The sequence below is a fragment of the Hakea prostrata genome, chromosome 1 (assembly GCF_041222555.1).
Source record: "Hakea prostrata isolate BN-2017 chromosome 1, UWA_Hpros_2, whole genome shotgun sequence".
Classification (NCBI taxonomy): domain Eukaryota; kingdom Viridiplantae; phylum Streptophyta; class Magnoliopsida; order Proteales; family Proteaceae; genus Hakea; species Hakea prostrata.
In genome coordinates, this window is record NC_142600.1 from 78,261,389 (window position 1) to 78,281,627 (window position 20,239).

A 20,239-nucleotide genomic window follows, 5' to 3' on the forward strand; every position below is an offset into this window, starting at 1 on the left:
GACACTTCTGTCCTTGGACTACTACGGGAATATTATGGGATGTTTCCGGAGATGCCCTCTGGACACCTTCCTAAACTGTTGGATGACATATCTAGGATTGTCTAGTAGTGTTGGGCTAGGATGTCTGTTATGTCGAGACCCTAATCGGAGGGGTATTGAGACCGAACGACCCGTGGTAGCAATGGGGATTCATGGGCGCTCAAGACCGGTAACCAATCCGTGAGAGGACAGGGAATCACATTGTGGGGGCCATTTATTGGTAGGGTTGCATATGATTAGACTTGGGCTCACGGGCGCTTAAGACCGGTAACCAACCCGTGAGAGGACGTGAGAGCTTCCCGTTTACCATATGTGGATGATCAATAGGGTTGGTGAGTCCGTAGTCGGGGGACTATGAGGACTCTAGTGTGAAGGATACCGGAAAGGATCGTCAGGGACGAGGAATGGAAGTATCTGGATCTGACTTGATGTACTAAGTAGAAGACTTGCATTTGGCTAGGTTTTATCCTGACATGCGCCAGTACTTATACCAAATGGTTGTGAGAGAGTGTGTTGAATTAACCCCCTGCCAAGGTTTGTCCTGAGGGATGAAGGACCCATTACCAATCGGCTGCTCGAGACCGGTGAAATGATCCGTGAGAGAATCCAAGATATCTTAAATGGTTGAGGATGTGAGTGGACTTTCCTAAAGAAGTACGGTGTTATGACTTAAAGCATGTCTACCAATAGAGACCAGCATACATAGAGTTAGATTCATTCATTCATTGTTTGTCTCATATCATATTGCATTCATGATTGTTCTGGAATCCTGCCATTTATGTTATTATGGATTTTTAAGCGCCTTCCGAGTTTCTTTGAAACTCATTCCTTTATTGTACAATGTTGTTAGACTATCCTGCGAGTCTTGAGTACTATGACGGTCCCTATGAAGAAGCGCAAGGCGAAGAGGCATATCTCCGGGGAAGGTGATTGCGGTTACCACAATTACTCGAAGATTCCACGGGTGGTTATGCTCCGTACGATGCTTAGTCCGACCATTGAGTGGAAGCGTCCTTGTGCTATTTATGAGATTTACACTTACAAGGATGTTGTCTATAAAGTGGAGAACAATTTAGTTACCCAATGTACTTATTCTTTGGGATTAGGTTTTGTCTAGTTTATTCTTTTAGAGCTACTTTTCCGCTGGTTGTAAAGTGGGATTTTTGCCTCACTTTACTTATCTGTTTGATACTACGATTATATTTAGTATTCTGATTCATTTATGATTCATTCTTTCTTTATTGGATCTATGATTTATCTTCCGCACTCTTGTTATGATTGTTCATGATTATGTTATTGTTTATGTGGGAGGTTGATCACTCGATACCTGATCTTCGGGTTGTGGATCACACTCTCGGGTATGCCAGATAGGGTACCGGCTGGGAGGGCGTGACAAAGTGAATAAGAAAAGATAATCAATTAGAGTGCGGAATTCATCAAGTATTAATTACACATAAAGTAATCTCAAAAGGGAAAGAGTGATCAGGAGTCACTCCTTCAAATATAGCAGAAAGTGGTTAATCAATCTCAATTACAACCAAAATTAAGAATAAATCCATAAGAGTTAAAGACAATATATCCGGGTGTTTAACAAGTAATCCAGGGAAATGGGGCACTACGCAAAGGTTTCTTCTATCCTAATGATTGTTTCTTCATAAGTGTGGATGAAGTGAACCTAGCGCGGCCACTCCCTCACCATGGTGGGGCTAACCTTGGTACGAACCATAATCCTCCTCGGCACAATAATCCTGACTCTCATCGTAGCCATCACCCGAAGGGTAGTATGTGGGATCATAGCTCGTGTCGTAGAGTGCGCCATCGAGTGTTCTACATCTGCGGGATAATCTAACAAATTGCACGAAAGGAAAGAACTCAGCAAGGCAAGTAGTTTCATAATACACAATTCATTCAATAAAATCATGATATGATGCAAGATGATATGAGACAATGATGATATATGATTCTAACCCTAAGTATGCTAGTCTCTAAGGTAGACATGCTTTAAGCCATAGCACCATACTTCTTTGGGTCGTCTGTCACTCCCCCTCAATCATACAAGATATCTTGGGTCTGCCGGGGTAATTGGGTAAAGTCCTCATCAAAACCATGGTTGGGGATTAAGTCACCACTCTCTCACATCACCATTGGTATAAGTATTGGCGCATGTCATAGCGAAGCCTAGCCCAATGCAAGTCATCTACTCAGTCATATCATGTCAGATCCGGATACTTTCCCAATGGCACCGACCAACTCGGTTCCGTATCCTTCACACTAGAGTCAGCGTATCCTATGGCTCCCACCAACTCGGACTACGGACTCATCAACCCTATTGGTCATCCAAAAATGGTAAACGGGAAGCTCTCACGTCCTCTCACGGGTTGGTTACTGGTCTTGAGCGCCCGTGAGCCCAGGTCTATCCATTTGCAACCCTACCAATAAATGGCCCCTTTCGGGTATCCACAATATGGTTTAAGTCCTCTCACGGAGTGGTTACTGGTCTTGAGCGCCCATCAACCATACTCTACCACGAGTCATTCGGTCTCAATACCCTTCCGATTCGGGTCTGATACAACAAGGATAATCCTAACCATGCACCTAGACAATCCTATGGATGTCATCCAATAACCCGGGAAAGTGTTGATGGACACCTTTGGAGAATATCCCATACTATTCCCTCCGATGTCCAAGGACAGAAGTGTCGGAAGGACACTTCTCCATCCCAAGTCATACGTAGTCATTCACAAGTTCAATCTCATCATATCATATCAAATCAATACTTCATCATATAATTAAAGGCATGTCATAACATGATAAATCATATGCATAATCATAAAAGACAATTAAACAAGATATTCTGAATGACATATAACCTACAATTACTGATAAAAATGCATATAATAGTCATGCATGGTTAAGGAGTACACATAGAAATATATCTACTGAGTTCTCAAAGTATAAGCATGTTTACATAATCAATGTACTTGAGTTAACGACCGTCCTTACCTTAATTGAGTCGTAAATAAAATCAATGATCACCAAGAATAGTCCCAAAAGTCAGTGTTGGTACCCTAAACAACATACAAGTAACATCAGAGAAGAAAACAATCGAATCGGAGGTCAAACGAAGAAATTCGGCCAAGTACAAGGATGTTACCATCTCTTGGTTGAAAGTCGACCAAGGCAGTCGACCAAGACTTGTTAACAATGGGCAGAATTGAAGATTTTACCCGAAACTAACCTTCCGGTGCTCCGATCGACATGAAATTTGGAGGGTGTGATGATAACAATATGAGGACACTACACACTAAATTTCATGACGATCCAACGGTCCAATTATAAATACCCAAATCAAAGCCCTATGTTCTATATGATAAATGTGAAACCCAAACCTAACCTAACCACGACCTTGACATCGGTAACCCGGTTGTTTTTAGGTTCGAAAACCCGGAGTAAAGAAAGAAGCCAACTATGGGCCATCTTAGTAGAAGACATGGTGTTTGACTCTGAACCCATGGATGTTGTTGATGGAGTTCCATACTTGGATGTCTGTGTAGATTTGGAAAGGAAGCTGCAGTTGTCTGAAGATGAGATTAGTTGAAGGACTTGGAGTATTATCTGACTTGGTTTGAAGGTATTTCTTCACACTTGACATGTTACTTGATGTGTATGCAAAAGCCCATAAGGTTTAAAGCCCATTTGATCCTCCAAATCCACGATTATTCCTTCTTTGCATTTGCCTTGTGGATCGGCTTGGTCGAGTGGGCAACTCGACCAAGCACTCGACCAAAGGAAGGTGAAATCCGAGAATTTGTAATTTTAGGGTTTTTTCACTCTTATTTAAACCCTACTTCGTATTTCTTTGTTACGGCTGCCTCCTAAACACTTTGTGAACGTGAGAACACCTCTCCGAAACTCGCTCTGGTGATTTCGAAGATTCCTCTGCAGATCTGAAGCCTCTCTTCTCTGTTCTTACAATTCAAGGTTAGTATCTCTTCTGAATTATTAATTTTCTTTTCTTGATCTTGTTCTTGATTGAGATCAGGAAGTTGATGCTGCATCCTTGCAACCATCCCTTCGTGATCTCCTTCGTTTCTTTGAGATCTATGATCATCACCATGATCTCAACCCTAGTCGAAGATTTTCTTGAAACCCTAACCCTAGTATGATCTTCTGGAAACTCTTGTTAACCTCCCATGCGAGTGAAATCTCATGGGCAATGTTTCTGTTAACCTAAATTAGCTTTCCTATGATTTTCGTATTGCTTTTGGCCAATTAATTATTTTTCTTTCATTCTGTGATCTCAACCTTTTTATGGGAACCATAAGGTTGAAACCCTAATTTCATGGGTTAGATCAAGAACCCAAATTTTCCCCATGACTTGATGTTTTTATCTTACTATATGATCCTAATATACCTTAGGAAGTTCCCCTTCGAATTTCGGATCAATCCGACTTCAAACGAGGAAGTTATGGCCAAAGCGGACTTCAGATTCCGTGCTTGACTTGCTTGGTCGACTCCTTGGTCGAGTGGGGCACTCGACCAAGCACTCGACCAAAGGAGTCAGTAGCTTCGTTTTTCGCCCAATTTGATTCGTTTTCTCTCTGATCTTTTAGACATCTTTCCTAATGTTGTATCTATGATTCTTAGGAGTCTATTTGCTAAGTTTGGAGTTGCTCTCTTTGATTTTTGGATCATATTCTTCAATAATCAGGTAAGGACAGTTGATTCCTTAACTACATAGGTTGCTTGTTCTCTGGTTTCTACTTTGCGAAACTATGATTTTACATATTGTTATTGTATTTTAATTCTGACCTCCTACTTTGAGAACAGTAGCACTTGTTTATGTTATCCTTTTCATTATTCATATTATATGAGTTACTTATTACTGCTTAATCTGATTTTGCTTTTACATTCTCTTTTATATGATGAACTGTTGGTTGTGTATGTCATGACTGATATGAGAATGTGTTTGCTTAAGTTTGGTTTGGGATTGGGGAGTGTCCTTTTGACGCTTCTGTCCTTGGACATCGGAGGGAATAGTATGGGATGTTCTCTGAAGATGCCCATCGACGCTTTCCTGAATCAATGGATGGCATACCTAGGATTGTCTAGCAGTGTTTGGCTAGGATTGACCCCTGTTATATCAGACCCGAATCGAAAGGGTATTGAGACCGAACGACCCGTGGTAGCGAATGTGATTCACGGGCGCTCAAGACCGGTAACCAACCCATGAGAGGACGGGAATCATATTGTGGGGACCATTTATTGGAGGGTTGCATATGGCTAGACATGGGCTCATGGGCGCTCAAGACTGGTAACCAACCTGTGAGAGGACATGAGAGCTTCCCGTTTACCATATGTGGATAACCAATAGGGTTAATGAGTCCGTAGTCCGAGTTGGTCGGTGCCATAGGATACGCCGACTCTGAGTGTGAAGGATACGGAACCGAGGTTGGTCGGTGCCATAGGGAAAGTATCCGGATCGACATGATATAACCGACTAGATGACTTGCATTGGGCTAGGCTTTTCCACGACATGCGCCGGTACTTATGCCAAATTCTTGTGAGAGAGTGTGTTGACTTAACCCCTTACCATGGTTTGTCTGAGGGATGCCCGGACCCACCTTGCCTAGTGGAGCCGAGTGGGATGTGACCTACCCCGGAGTAGTACGGTGCTATGACTTAAAGCATGTCCGCCATAGAGACCAGCATACATAGAGTTTAGATGCATTCATACTTTATCTGTTCCATATTGCATTGCATCATGTTATGTTTTGCCACATGTTATCTATGATGTTATGGATTAACTTGCCTTACTGAGTTTCTTCGAAACTCATTCCTTTTTGTACATTTTCTTGTTAGATTATCCTGCAGGTACAAAGTATTATGACGAGCAGTATAGTGAAGCGCAAGCCGATGAAGCGTATTTCACGCAAGGTGCTGGCAACGATCAAGCTTACTCTGATGATCCCTCGGCGGATCAAGCTGTGTACTACCTTTGAAGGCGGTGTAGAGTTAGAACAGATCCGTTGGATTGATGAAGTCCATACTTATGAAGACGTCATCTATAAGCTTGAAGACTCTTGTTCTTAGTTTATTTATTAGTACATTGGTTTCAGTTGTATTTTCCTTTTAAACTTTCATTCTACGTTCAGCTATGTTTGTGGAGTGAGTTTCCGCCTCACTTTACTTCTTTTGATATCTTCGGATATCTGGTATCATTTTCCGCACTCTGATTATATCATTTATTCTTTCTTGAGTTAAATCTTTTGTTTATAATATTAAACCTTGATTAATTACTGTTTATGATTATGTTATTGTATATGTGGGAGGATGATTTCCTCGATACTTGATCTTCGGGGCTGTGGATCACACTCCCGGGTATGCCAGTTAGGGTACCGGCTGGGGGGATGTGACAATAAATATCAAGAATCGGATTGGAATTGATTGAAATTGTAAAGAATGATGGGAAAAAGTCAGATGAATGTTAAGAATTAAGTTAGAATCATGAATTCATAATAATCTTGACCTAACATGCATCTACATATCAGTTTTTAATCAAGAATAGGTTGAAATGAAAGGAATCAAAGCAATGAAATGTAAGCAATTCTAATGGGAGCATAACATAGCAAGAGTGGGGGTGATAATCATGGAATTGAAAGGGGGAATTTCATGGTTAAGTGTTTGCAAGGTTGCAGCACTTCAACCATGGTCTTAAGATCATAAATTGATAGAATAATGAGTAGATTAGAAGAAGAATAAGAGGAATCATACCTTGAGTTGATGATTGAGGTGCAAGACTAATGATTGGAGTCAAGGATCTTCACAAACACCAAGAAAAGCCCAAGAGAGTGTCAAACCTCGTGCTCTGGAGTGCCAATGATTAGTTTAGGTCCTCATTCACAAGTTCCAAAAATGTAGGGTCAAAATGGGAAGTAATTTTGTAAATTTTCGAATTTCATTACTGCTAGTCGACTGGCTAATCGACTGTCAGTCGACCAAGGCTTGACAACAACTTAGAACAAGGAATTGGAAGGCCAGACAGATCCGAATTGAGTTGGGTTTTCTCCCACAAGTCAATCAAGAAGTCTAGTTTCAAGAAGTACCTTCGGATTGATCACGGGGGTCCAATGAGTGCTTCAACTAATTCAATCTTCATCGATGCGCAGATTTTCACTAAACACTGACAATGTGCTCAAGTAAGGGGCATCATTGTCTATGTCCATGGGCTCTGGATCAACCATCAAATCTTCAACTACGAGGGCCCACAAGTCTCTTCTACCTCCACTTCGGGTCTTCGGACCTGCAACAGTATAAAATCTGGGCCCGGTCGGGTTAGGATAAGGCCGGATTTTACAACTGGTTGTCATACCTAGGGCATGTCTAGCGTTGTTTGGCTAGGAAATACTTTGTTATATCAAACCCTATCGGAGGGGAATTGAGATCGAGTGACCCGTGGCAGCAATGATTTGTGGGCACTCCAAGACCGGTAACTAACCCGTGAGAGGACATAAATCACATTATTACGGGCCATTCATTGGTAGGGTCACATTTAATAGACTTGGGCTCATGGGCACTCAAGACCGGTAACCAACCCATGATAGGACATGAGAGCATCCCGTTTATTATTTGTGGATGACCAATAGGGTTAAGAGTCCGTAGTTCGAGTTGGTCGAGCCATAGGATACGATAACTCTAGGGGGAAAGTCTTTGGAACGGACTACCTAGGCACGAAAGGGAGGTTATGATACCGAATGAACTGTCTAGTGCACGAAAGGGAAGTATCCGACCCTAAATTAATATAACTAAGTAGATGACTTGCATTGGGCTAAGATTAACCAATGGTGGTGAGCGATAATGTTGACCTAAACCCCAGCCATGGAATGTCCAAGAGGGACGTAGGACCTAATTAGCAACGGAAGAGAACCCAAGATATCGGTGGTTGAGGGAGAGTGATTTGAGACCTACCAAAGGAGTATGGTGTTCTATCTTAAAGCATGTCTGCCACTAGAGACCAACATATATAGAGTTAGTAACATACTTGCATAACTGTCTCATATCATATTGCATCTTGTATGTTTTGCAATCATTGTAATTATTATTTGTGAATGAACTACACTACAAGAAAACGGACTTACAGCGGCGTTTGCGTTTTGAAAACGCCGCCGTAAACCTTTCCCGGCAGTTCGAAAACGCCGCAACAAACGCCGGCAAAAGCACCGCCGTATTGTTGTAGCGGCGTTAAATTGAAGTGCCGGTGATGGGTACCTACGACGGCACTTTTAACAGCGTTTCTATAAACGCCGTCAAAGTACTTTTCACGACGTTTCTATAAAACGCCGTCAAAGTAATTTTCATGCGTTTCCATAAACGCCGTTAAATATGTTTGTTGTGGTGTTTTTAAAAATGCCGTGAAAAGTTATTTTTATGCGGCGTTTCATTGAAACGCCCGTTAATAGTTATTTTAATGGCGGCGTTTTTGACAACCGCCGGCATATACTAGTTTATGCCGGCGTTTTGCTGGTATATAATACTTATGCGGCGTTTGTAAAACGCCGGGATAGGTTTTTTAATTAAAAAAAAATGTTCCAAAAAGCCAAATTCAATTCCATCAATCTAAATTCAATTTACAAATGATTATCCAATTCCATCAATCCAAATTCAATTTTACAAATGACTTCATTTACAATCTACTTTACAATTTTCATTTTTATACTTGCCCTCCAGTGAGCTTCTTCACCATAGATAATATCAACTCCATATCATCACTTTTCCAACTTACTCCAAGTGAAGGCTCTTTCTTTTCCCTCTCAACAAGACTCTGAGCACTCAAAACAAACTTGACTCCTCATCAGCTATGTTGATGATTTGACAAATTAACAAGAACACAAAACAATATTTCAGTGGTTATTCCCTTAAAATATTCCCTTCATTTATACGAACAAAATGACTACGGTACTGGCCATGGACATAAAATAATCAATCCAGCAGTGGTGAAAATATCCCTTCTAACCGGTATAAAATTAACATAAACAACAGAAGAGTGTAATACATCTTTTCCATGTGTGGATCCCTACATGGTAGACAAAAATAAAAGTTCCAGCTTGATAGGGGAAAAAAGAAATAGAAATGCATAGATAATCCTATAAGCAAGTAAAAATTATTTCACGATGGAGAAGTTTCAAGTACCTCAAGTTCAACTTTTTCACTGCAAAATGCCATTTCAGACATCAGCTCATATACAACTGGATTTTGTTATATTCCTTCCATGCACAAGCCAACCCCAACCTATTTGAAGAACATGGACAATAAGATTTCAAAGTAGTTGAAACTATTGGATGAAATTGGGGAAGAAATCAACAAGCATTAAGAAAAGGATACATGTTGTTTACTGATACGGAGAAATTATGATCAGACCGGGTTCATACCTGGTCCGACCCTCGACCCCGGTCGAGAGAATGGAAAAGAACCCTGGCTCGCCAGCGAACCGGATCGAAGATGGCTACTGAAGAAGAAAGCTTATTCAACTACAAGCGTGCTCCTAATCCTACTTATGGATTAGGGTAATTACCCTAATGATGGCAGACTCGAATTAACGGCTGCGGATAATCATTATCGAAGGGATAATCATCACATAACCTAAAGGTTATCTCGGGAGTCCTCTACTAGTCCAAACTAGTAGAAGTCTATTGCTCAACGGATCTAACCGTTAAGATCCAACGACTACCCGAAGAAGGCTCAAGTGCATCCAATGAAGGAGATTCGAAGGTACACTCTATATAAACCTCACTACCATACGAGGTGAGGAGATCGAAAAACACAACTCGAGACTCGGGTTAATCGTAAAATAGACTTGAACTATCGGCGCTTTGCTATCTAGATCGGCTTTCCCGGTTCTTCATTCCTTAGCTCGTGCTTCTAGCGAGCCGTTTGTGATTAAGTTCATCAACCGACTTAGCCTTCGGAGGTGGACTCCCGACCCCAAAGGCGGTCGGGCCACATCTCGACGCTTTCGTTTTGTGTCATCACGAGGAGATCTAAGGGCTGAGCAGATTTTGGACGCATCATTTACATCCGGGAAGAAAGAAGCTCTTCCAAACATAATTAGATGCGACGCTTTAGTCATAGTTTACCCTATGCTATAGATGAATAATAAAGTAAAAAAGAATCAAAACCATAGGTATGAAAAACAGCACAAGGGAGAGTTCTTCCCAAATTGAGAACTAGCTAGATCCATAGTGCAACAGTATACTCTGTATGGTTAGCAACGAAACTTATGTATGCTAATGGTGAAACATGAAGGGGAAATAAACAATTTCGGACAAATCTAAATGATTGATGTTTTGAAGTCTGTTTGGGACTTTATGCAGCCGCACAAGAACACTTTCCTTTTATTTTTCGAGTCCCTAGAGGGACTCCTATTGTTAGGTTGTTAAGCCCTTCTATTTATTCCCAAACATGGTGGAATAGAGTAGCCAACTTTATACTAATTCTGAATTCAGTTTTGACTAAGAGTAACTACCATCATGGAAAGTGTTGATGTTAGAAATCCAAGGCTGTTTGGGGTATTGGTGTTCAAAATCCAGCCAATGCAGCCGAGGTGTTTTAATTCGTAGGTGTAAAGAGAAACTTGGTGCTTAAAATCCATGCCTTCAAACAAAAGGAAGCTCCAAGCTATCCTCTTCAACAGCCCATCCTCCATTGAAGCAAAATTTGGACCTAATTCCCCTGCTCTTCCCGATTATGCTTCTTATTTGGAAGGCGGGGCCGGGCCGGGGGGGGCACCGAAGGCGGGAGAGAAAGGGGAGAAAGCGGAACGGCACAGCGAAGAGAGAAGCGGGCCAAAGGCAGGGGGGGCCGCGGCACCGGACGAACAACCGAGAAACGAAAAAAGAAGAGAAGAGAAGGGGAGGAGACCGAACGACTAGGGACACACCCGGAGAGAGGGGGGGAGGACAAAAAACAAGAGGAGGAAGAGAAAGAAGAAGAGGAAAACGAGAAGAAAAGAGAACAAAAACAACAGCAACAAGAACAGAAAGGGAAAGAAAGGAAAAGAAGAAAGAAGAAAAGAGCAAACGAGAGGGGGGGAACAGGAAGAAAGGGAAAGGAGGAGGGCAGCAACCAGGCAAGAAAGAAGAAAAGAGAGAAGAGAAGAAAAGGAAAACGAGGAGAGGGGCAAGACAAGGGAGCAAGGACAAAAACCAAGAAAAGCCCAAGAGAGGAAACCCGGCCGGAGGCCAAGATTAGTAGGTCCCACACAAGCCAAAAATGTAGGGTCAAAATGGGAAGAAGTAAAGTTTTTTATGCAGGATCACGAGGACAAGGCGACAACAACAGAACAAGGAAGGAAGGCAGACAGCGAATGAGTGGGTTTCTCCCACAAGCAACAAGAAGAGCAAGAAGACCGGATGACACGGGGGCCAAGAGTGCCAACAACAACCACGCAGCGCATCACAAACACCACAAGGCCAAGAAGGGCATCATGCGCCGGGCCGGACCAACCACAAACTCAACACGAGGGCCCACAGTCTCCACCTCCACGGGGGGGGGAAAACGGGGGAGATAAGGCCGGAACAACGGTGTCAACCAGGGCAGTCAGCAGGGGCAGGAAAACGATATCAAACCCACGGAGAGGAGTCGGGACCCGGGCAGCAAGAGGGGCACCAAGACCGGAACAACCCGGAGAGGACATAAATCACAGTACGGGCCACAGGTAGGGTCACATAATAGACGGGCCGGGCACCAAGACCGGTAACCAACCCAGATAGGACATGAGAGCACGAAGGGAGACAAAGGGTAAGAGTCCGTAGTGAGTTGGAGAGAGGATACGATAACCGGGGAAAGGCACGAACGGACTACTGGCCGAAAGGGAGGAGATACCGAATGACGCTAGGCGAAGGGAAGACCGACCCAAAAAATAACAAGAGAGACGCATGGGCTAAGATAACCAAGGTGGGGGAAAAGGACCTAAACCCAGCCAGGAATGTCCAAGAGGGACGAGGACCTAAACACAGAGAACCCAGATATCGGTGGTGAGGGAGAGTGATTGAGACCTACCAAAGGAGTGGTGTTATCTAAAGCCACTAGAGACCAACAAATAGAGTTAGTAACATACTGCATAACTGGCTATATCATTTGCATCTGTATGTTGCAATCATGTAATTATATGGAATGAACTACACTACGAAACGGACTGCAGGGCGTTGCGTGAAACGCCCGTAAACCCCGGCGGAACGCGCGAACAAAGCGCCAACAGCACCGCATGTTGAGGGCGAAATTGAAGTGCGGGAGGGCACCACGGCACTACAGCGCTTCTAAAAAACGTCAAAGTACTTTTAGGCGTTTCCATAAAGCCCGTTAAATATGTTTGTTGTGGTGTTTTTAAAAATGCCGTGAAAAGTTATTTTGGGCGTTCCATTGAAACGCCGTTAATAGTTATTTAAGGCGGCGTTGACAACCGCAGCATATACTAGTTTATGCCGGCGTTTGCTGTATATAATACTACGGCGTTGTAAACGCCGGGATAGGTTTTTAATTAAAAAAATGTTCCAAAAAGCCAAATTCAATTCCATCAATCTAAATTCAATTTACAAATGATTATCCAATTCCATCAACCAAATTCAATTTTACAAATGACTTCACTTACAATCTACTTTACAATTTTCATTTTTATACTTGCCCTCGAGGGAGCTTCTTCACCATAGATAATATCAACTCCATATCATCACTTTTCCAACTTACTCCAAGTGAAGGCTCTTTCTTTTCCCTCTCAACAAGACTACGAGACCAAAACAAACTTGACTCCTCATCAGCTATGTTGATGATTTGACAAATTAACAAGAACACAAAACAATATTTCAGTGGTTATTCCTTAAAATATTCCCTTCATTTATACGAACAAAATGACTACGAGTGGCCATGGACATAAAATAATCAATCCAAACGGAGGTGAAAATATCCCTTCTAACCAGTATAAAATTAACATAAACAACAGGAAGAGTGTAATACATCTTTTCCAGTGTGGATCCCTACATGGTAGACAAAAATAAAGTTCCAGCTTGATAGGGGAAAAGAAATAGAAATGCATAGATAATCCTATAAGCAAGTAAAAATTATTTCACGATGGAGAAGTTTCAAGTACCTCAAGTTCAACTTTTCCACCGCAAAATGCCACTTGGACATCAGCTCATATACAAGCTGGATTTTGTTATATTCCTTCCATGCACAAGCCAACCCCAACCTATTTGAAGAACATGGACAATAAGATTTCAAAGGTAGTTGAAATAGTTTGGGGCTCCCGGGACCGGATCCAAGATGGCTTGCTGAAGAAGAAAGCTTATTCGACCAAGCGTGCCCTAATCCTACTTATGGATTAGGGTAATTACCCCCTAATGATGGCAGACTCGAATTAACGGCGCGGATAATCATTATCGAAGGGATAATCATCACATAACCTAAAGGTTATCTCGGAGTCCTCTACTAGTCCAAACTAGTAGAAGTCTATTGCTCAACGGATCTAACCGTTAAGATCCAACGACTACCCGAAGAAGGCTCAAGTGCATCCAATGAAGGAGATTCGAAGGTACACTCTATATAAACCTCACTACCATACGAGGTGAGGAGATCGAAAAACACAACCGAGACTCGGTTCAGATACATCGATAGACTTGAACTATCAGCGCGCATATCTAGATCAGCTTTCCCAGTCTTCATTCCTCAGCTCGTGCTCTAGCGAGCCGTTTGTGATTAAGTTCATCAACCGACTTAGCCTTCGGAGGTGGACTCGACCCCACAGCGGTCGGGCCACATCACGACGCTCCGCTTTGCAGGTCATCACGAGGAGAATCAATGAGATAAAAAAAAAAAAAAAAAAAAAAAAAAAAAAAAAAATGATTAATCTTTGACTTCAGCCCACAAGAACACTTTCCTTTATTTTCGAGGTCCCCAGAGGACTCCTATTGTTAGGTTGTTAAGCCCTCTATTTATTCCCCAAACATGGTGGAATAGAGTAGCCAACTTTATACTAATTCTGAATTCAGTTTTGACTAAGAGTAACTACCATCATGGAAAGGTGTTGATGTTAGAAATCCAAGACTGTTTGGGTATTGGTGTTCAAAATCCAGCCAATGCAGCCGAGGTAGTTTTAATTACGTAGGTGTAAAGAGAAACTTGGTGCTTAAAATCCATGCCTTCAAACAAAAGGAAGCTCCAAGCTATCCTCTTCAACAGTCCATCCTCCATTGAAGCAAAATTTGGACCTAATCCCCTGCTCTTCCCGATTATGCTTTCTTATTTTGAAGAGACCCATTGACTTCTAGTTGCGCTCCATTGAACCCGCAAGTATTTCTTTCAGATACCCCTTAACCATCTCCTCCGAATTCTCACCTTTTTATTAGGTTAAAGGGTATGAATATATATAAAAAGTGAAAACGGTGTACTAGCATAGTTTTTCCCTTTCAACATATGAGGAATGGTTTCTTGGATGACCCCACATTGGAATGCCTTCAACATTGCAGAGTAGATGAGCACATTTAGTAGGCAATTGTCACCAAGGCCTCGTCTCGGTTTTTCACCTTGAATGCCTTCTAATACCAATTGGACCTCTCCACTTGGTTGAAGCTTTTGGTTTGGAAAGCTTACCATGGTATCACAACCATCTTCAATACCTTGATAATATGTTAGTGTACAACCAATTATGAGAAGCCTCTAGTGCTCTATGTGTAGCACCAAAGAGGACCAACAAGTGAGGGGGGTGTCTATGATTGATCCGACATCAACAAAGTTGGGAGTTTGGATGACCTTGTATGCAAGTTAGGCCTTTCCACCTAATAGCTTAAGCTTTTGGTTGGATGACTCAATATTCAAGGTGGAAAAGGCTGATATATTATTTTTTCTTTCTTTCTTTCTCCCCCTTCTTCTTCTAACAGAAAAATAACCATCACCGTAGTTGATAGCTTAAAAAATCTCAAGATGAATCAGATGTCGAGAAAAACAAATGCAGGTAGTTGATAGCTTAAAAAATGAAAAAGATATGCTTGAAAATCAGGTTTCGAAATGGAGGAAGTGATAGAAGCCTTACAAACAAAAGATCTCAGCAGAAATCGGATGTCGGGAAAGCAAATTTCGGATATGGAAGGGATGATAAAAGAATTAAGAAGGGAAAATGAGTTCCTAAGAAATCATCTTTTATCTTCCAATAACTTTATTGATCAACCGGAAATAATTGTGCTTGAGTGAGGACTTAAATGATCAGTAGGACCCTTTCAGAGATGCATTATTCAAGTACACAGATCATCTGTAATGTATTAGTGAATCCCAACCCCAAAATAACCATCACTGTTTAGGTATTTAGCATAAATGGCTATCATTAGTAAGTCTTGTTCTGTTTTAGTAATCCTAATGCAACCTTGTCTTTTATGTGAATATATTCTTTCTTTTTCACAAAGCAAAGGTTCTTTTCCCAGAAGGTGAAAATTGATGTTTCTAGCATCAATCCAATGAACTCCTATTTCTCCCCGACAGGTTTCCACCCTGTTGGGTTCAAGGTTGAGCTTACCCAGCTTGATGAGCATTTTGTCTTAGTGAGACCTTCCTCATTTCTTCTATTTTATGTTTCATCGTGTGAGACCCCGTATATTGGGGGGGGGGTGTTAGGGCTTGAATAGAAGTTCAAACTCAATGACTGGCTGTAGATTTAGCTTACCTTAGGTGAATCATGTAAATCTGTGTTTTGAACACATGCATTTGATCAATTGTAGACTCCAATACTTCCTTCATTGTCAATTACGGATGCATGCTGCATCTCTTTGCTTTATTTTTTTGTTGGAGCCTTGCAGTACTACTCTCGTCAAGTTGCTTCAGCAATTGCTTTACTAGTTAAGGGTGGTTGCATTCACCTACTTATGGTTGTGTTGACAATCGGGTCTCAATAGCTTAGTTCTCGTGACATTAAGCCGTTCATACTTGTATTTTTCTCTCTCTCGATAAAATGAAGTAATTGTGTAGGAGAGCAACTATATGAGTCATGCTGCCCGACTAAACCTAAACACATAATCTAAGCCATACCAAGCATGCAAGGCATTCAATTAGTCCTGTCAAAGTCCACCTGATATGAGCACCAAAATAATTTTGCTTCAAGGCCCTATACAGTTCCATCTCTGGTATCAATCTTAATTACGCTTCTAAACTCCCTAGCGCTTGTGGTAACAAGAACTTCCATTACACGATTAGCACCTCCACCGACTACTCCAAGTCTTTTCATGGTAAAACCGATTGAATTTAAACCCAAAAAGATTAAGATTGACCCTTAAACAAATATAACCATGGCATTCTTTCACCGCATTTATATCTTAACAACTATTTAAGATCCTGTTTTATTATCGACACGGAGAAATTATGATCAAACCGGGTTCATACCTGGTTTGACCCCCCTATAAAAAACCCCCCCAACCCAACCCCCCGCACCTTTTTTTTTTTGTGGGGGGGGGGAGGGGCGGGGAAGTAAGAAGTCAGCTTTGGGCCATCCCAGTGGAGGACTTGGTGTCCGGCTTTGAATCCATGAGAGTTGATGATGAAGTTCTATTTATGGAAACCGAATCTTGATGAAGATCGGATTAGTTGATGGACTTGGAGTGCTCTCTATCTTGGTTTGAAGGCATTTCTACCTATTAGGTAAGTCACTTGACATGTGTGCAAACCCCTTTAGGATTGGATTTGATCTGGGCCTTCAATTCCCTGTTTTGGAATTGATGTCTGCATTGGTCGACTGATTGGTCGACTGGACCAGTCGACCAATCCACTCGACCAATGAGTGCTGTCTTTGGCAATTAGGTTTTTCTTGCTCTATTTAAGTCCAATCTCGAGTCTACTTCGTATTTGCTGCCTCCAAACTCTTTGGAACGAACCAAAGACCTCTGCAAGTCATCTCCCTCGCATCCTTGGTGATTTTCTTGACGGATCTTCGTCGAAACTCTTCCTTTTCATCAAAAGGTATGTCTACACTCTCTTCTTCTCCTCCATCTCTGTTTTTCTTTCCTTTTTGAGTTGAGCAGTAGAGGAGATGCTGCATTCTCTGTTGCAAACATCTCTGGGGACTTGTCTCTCATGATCATCCTAAGGATTAATGGCTAGAACAATGATCTTAACCATGATCATTGCAAGCTTTTGAAGGAATCATGATCAAACCATGATCTAATCTTTGTTTAACTTCTGATTTAACTTCTGATCTCCTTGGATCTTCTATATTGATCATGTTAGTAGCCAATTGCTGTGTTTTCTTTTCATGATCCATGATCTATCAATCTCTAGTTGTTTCTCTTCTACCATACCATGTTTTCTTCATGAATCATGATAGTTACATATATGGTAGGTTTTGTTTCCTTATTTAGATTTATGCTTTTAAGCCTATTTCCTTGAAGATCTAAGTATGCTTTTCATGATACCTTTACCTGAAGCAATGATCCATTCTCCTATTGTTCTTGTCTTTGATTTCTATCTTGAATTCTTCAAGATCCATGGTTGATCTAATTATGGTAACTTTTTGTTTCCTCATTTGGATCTTGATGGCTTGATTGGATTAGTGTTTTGAGGTCCCCTATATGTTAGGATACTACTGATGTAGTTTACCCCTTGATTAGTACCCTTTTGAACCACCAAATTCGGATTTCATATCTTAAAACTCTGTTTTTTTTAGGCTATCGTCTCGCATTGGTCGATCGATTGGTCGATCGGACCAGTCGACCAATCCACTCGACCAATGAGTACAAAGCAACTCCGAATTGGTCTGTGTTGGATGTTTTGGTATCTTTTTCTGTTAGGGATCTTTCCTAATATGTTGTATACACTTGTTTAGGACCTTCTTCTCAAGTTTGCCAAGATCTTACTTGATTTCTTAGGATTCCTTTGCGAGTTATAAAAGGTAAGGATGGTTATTTCCTTAATTACATAGATAGCATGAATCTAGTTTCTATATTTGAATATCATTGATATGTTTCCTTAATTAGATTCTTACAATGATATACTACTGTTGCATAACCTTGATTACGGTAGCATTACTTGTTTATGATTAATTGATTCATGTATGATTTACTTACCAATTATATACAAGTGATTGCAATTGTTGATTTCTTTCCATATATGAAGTTACCATATATGTGATGGTATGAATTGATGCATGTGTATGCTTAAGTATGGTTTGGAAAGGAGAGGTGTCCTTTTGACACTTCTGTCCTTGGACTACTACGGGAATATTATGGGATGTTTCCGGAGATGCCCTATGGACACCTTCCTAAACTGTTGGATGACATATCTAGGATTGTCTAGTAGTGCTTGGCTAGGGATGTCCTGTTATGTCGGACCCTAATCGGAGGGGTATTGAGACCGAACGACCCGTGGTAGCAATGGGGATTCATGGGCGCTCAAGACCGGTAACCAACCCGTGAGAGGACAGGGAATCACATTGTGGGGGCCATTTATTGGTAGGGTTGCATATGGTTAGACTTGGGCTCACGGGCGCTCAAGACCGGTAACCAACCCGTGAGAGGACGTGGAGAGCTTCCCGTTTACCATATGTGGATGATCAATGGGGTTGATGAGTCCGTAGTCAGGGACTATGAGGACTCTAGTGTGAAGGATACCGGAAAGGATCATCAGGGACGAGGAATGGACGTATCTGGATCTGACTTGATGTAACTAAGTAGAAGACTTGCATTTGGCTAGGTTTTACCCTAACATGCACCGGTACTTAAACCAATGGTGATGTGAGAGAGTGGTGACTTAACCCCCAGCCATGGAATGTCCCGAGGGATGCCGGACCCATTACCAACCGATGATGAGTGATTGAGACCTTCCTAAAGAAGTACGGTGCTATGACTTAAAGCATGTCTGCCAATAGAGACCAGCATACATAGAGTTAGATTCATTCATTCATTGCTTGTCTCATATCATATAGCATTTATGTTTGTTCTGAAATCCTGTCATTTATGTTATTATGGATTTAACTGCCTTACTGAGTTTCTTTGAAACTCATTCCTTTATTATACAATGTTTGTTAGACTATTCTGCAGGTACTGAATATTATGACGGTCCCTATGAAGAAGCGCAAGGCGAAGAGGCATATCTCCAGGAAGGTGATTGTGATTACAACAATTACACTGAAAATCCCGCGAGTGGTTATGCTCCGTACGATGCTTAGTCCGACCATTGAGTGGAAGCGTCCTTGTGCCGTTTATGAGATTTACACTTATAGGGATGTTGTCTATAAAGTGGAGAACAATTTAGTTACCCATTGTACTTGCTACTGGGATTAGATTTTGTCTAGTTTATTCTCTTTTAGAGCTACTTTTCCGCTGGTTGTAGAGTGGGATTTTGCCTCACTTTACTTATCTGTTTTTGACACTCTGATTATATCTAGTACTCTGGTTTATATATGATTCATTCTTTCCTTATTGGATCTATGGTTTATCTTCCGCACTTTTATTATGATTGTTCATGATTATGTTATTGTTTATGTGGGAGGTTGATTACTCGATACCGATCTTCGGGTCGTGGATCACACTCTGGGTATGCCAGATAGGGTACCGGCTGGGAGGATGTGACAGATTGGTATCAGAGCCCAAAGTTCGAGGAAATCCTAACCACAAAAGACAATAACTGAACATTCCTGAGTTATTGATCTGAAATGACTCTTCTACTCTTAGAAGTGAATAATAGAACACTTGGATTAGAAACTTAAACTATGAAGCATAACAGAACATTTCCGAATAACATACCATAATTATACTTAAACAAATGTCACTAATGCAAAGAAAAGAAAGGTGCATAATATACAATAATTAAGTGAAACAAAATGAACTTCATTAATTTCAAAGTTTACAACGGACACCAAAAAGGGAAAAGGGAACGGGGGGGGGGGGTTCTGGGGGGGTTCCGCCCGCGCCCCGGCGGGCCGCCCCGCCCCCCCCCGGGCGCGGGGGCGGCCGAGTTTTTCCAACGGTTACATCTGGAAAGGGAAAAAGGGAAAACCGGGGGGGGGGGGGGGGGGGGGGTGGGCCCGGTGTGGGTGGGGTGCGCCCCCGGGGGGGGGGGGGGGGGGGGGTTTTGGATCCTATCCCGTCGTGACTCCATCCTCTCATACATCTGCTTCTGTCCGACCTCCATCCTCTCTAGCATGGAAGTCATCGATCTCATCCGTGCCCCAAGA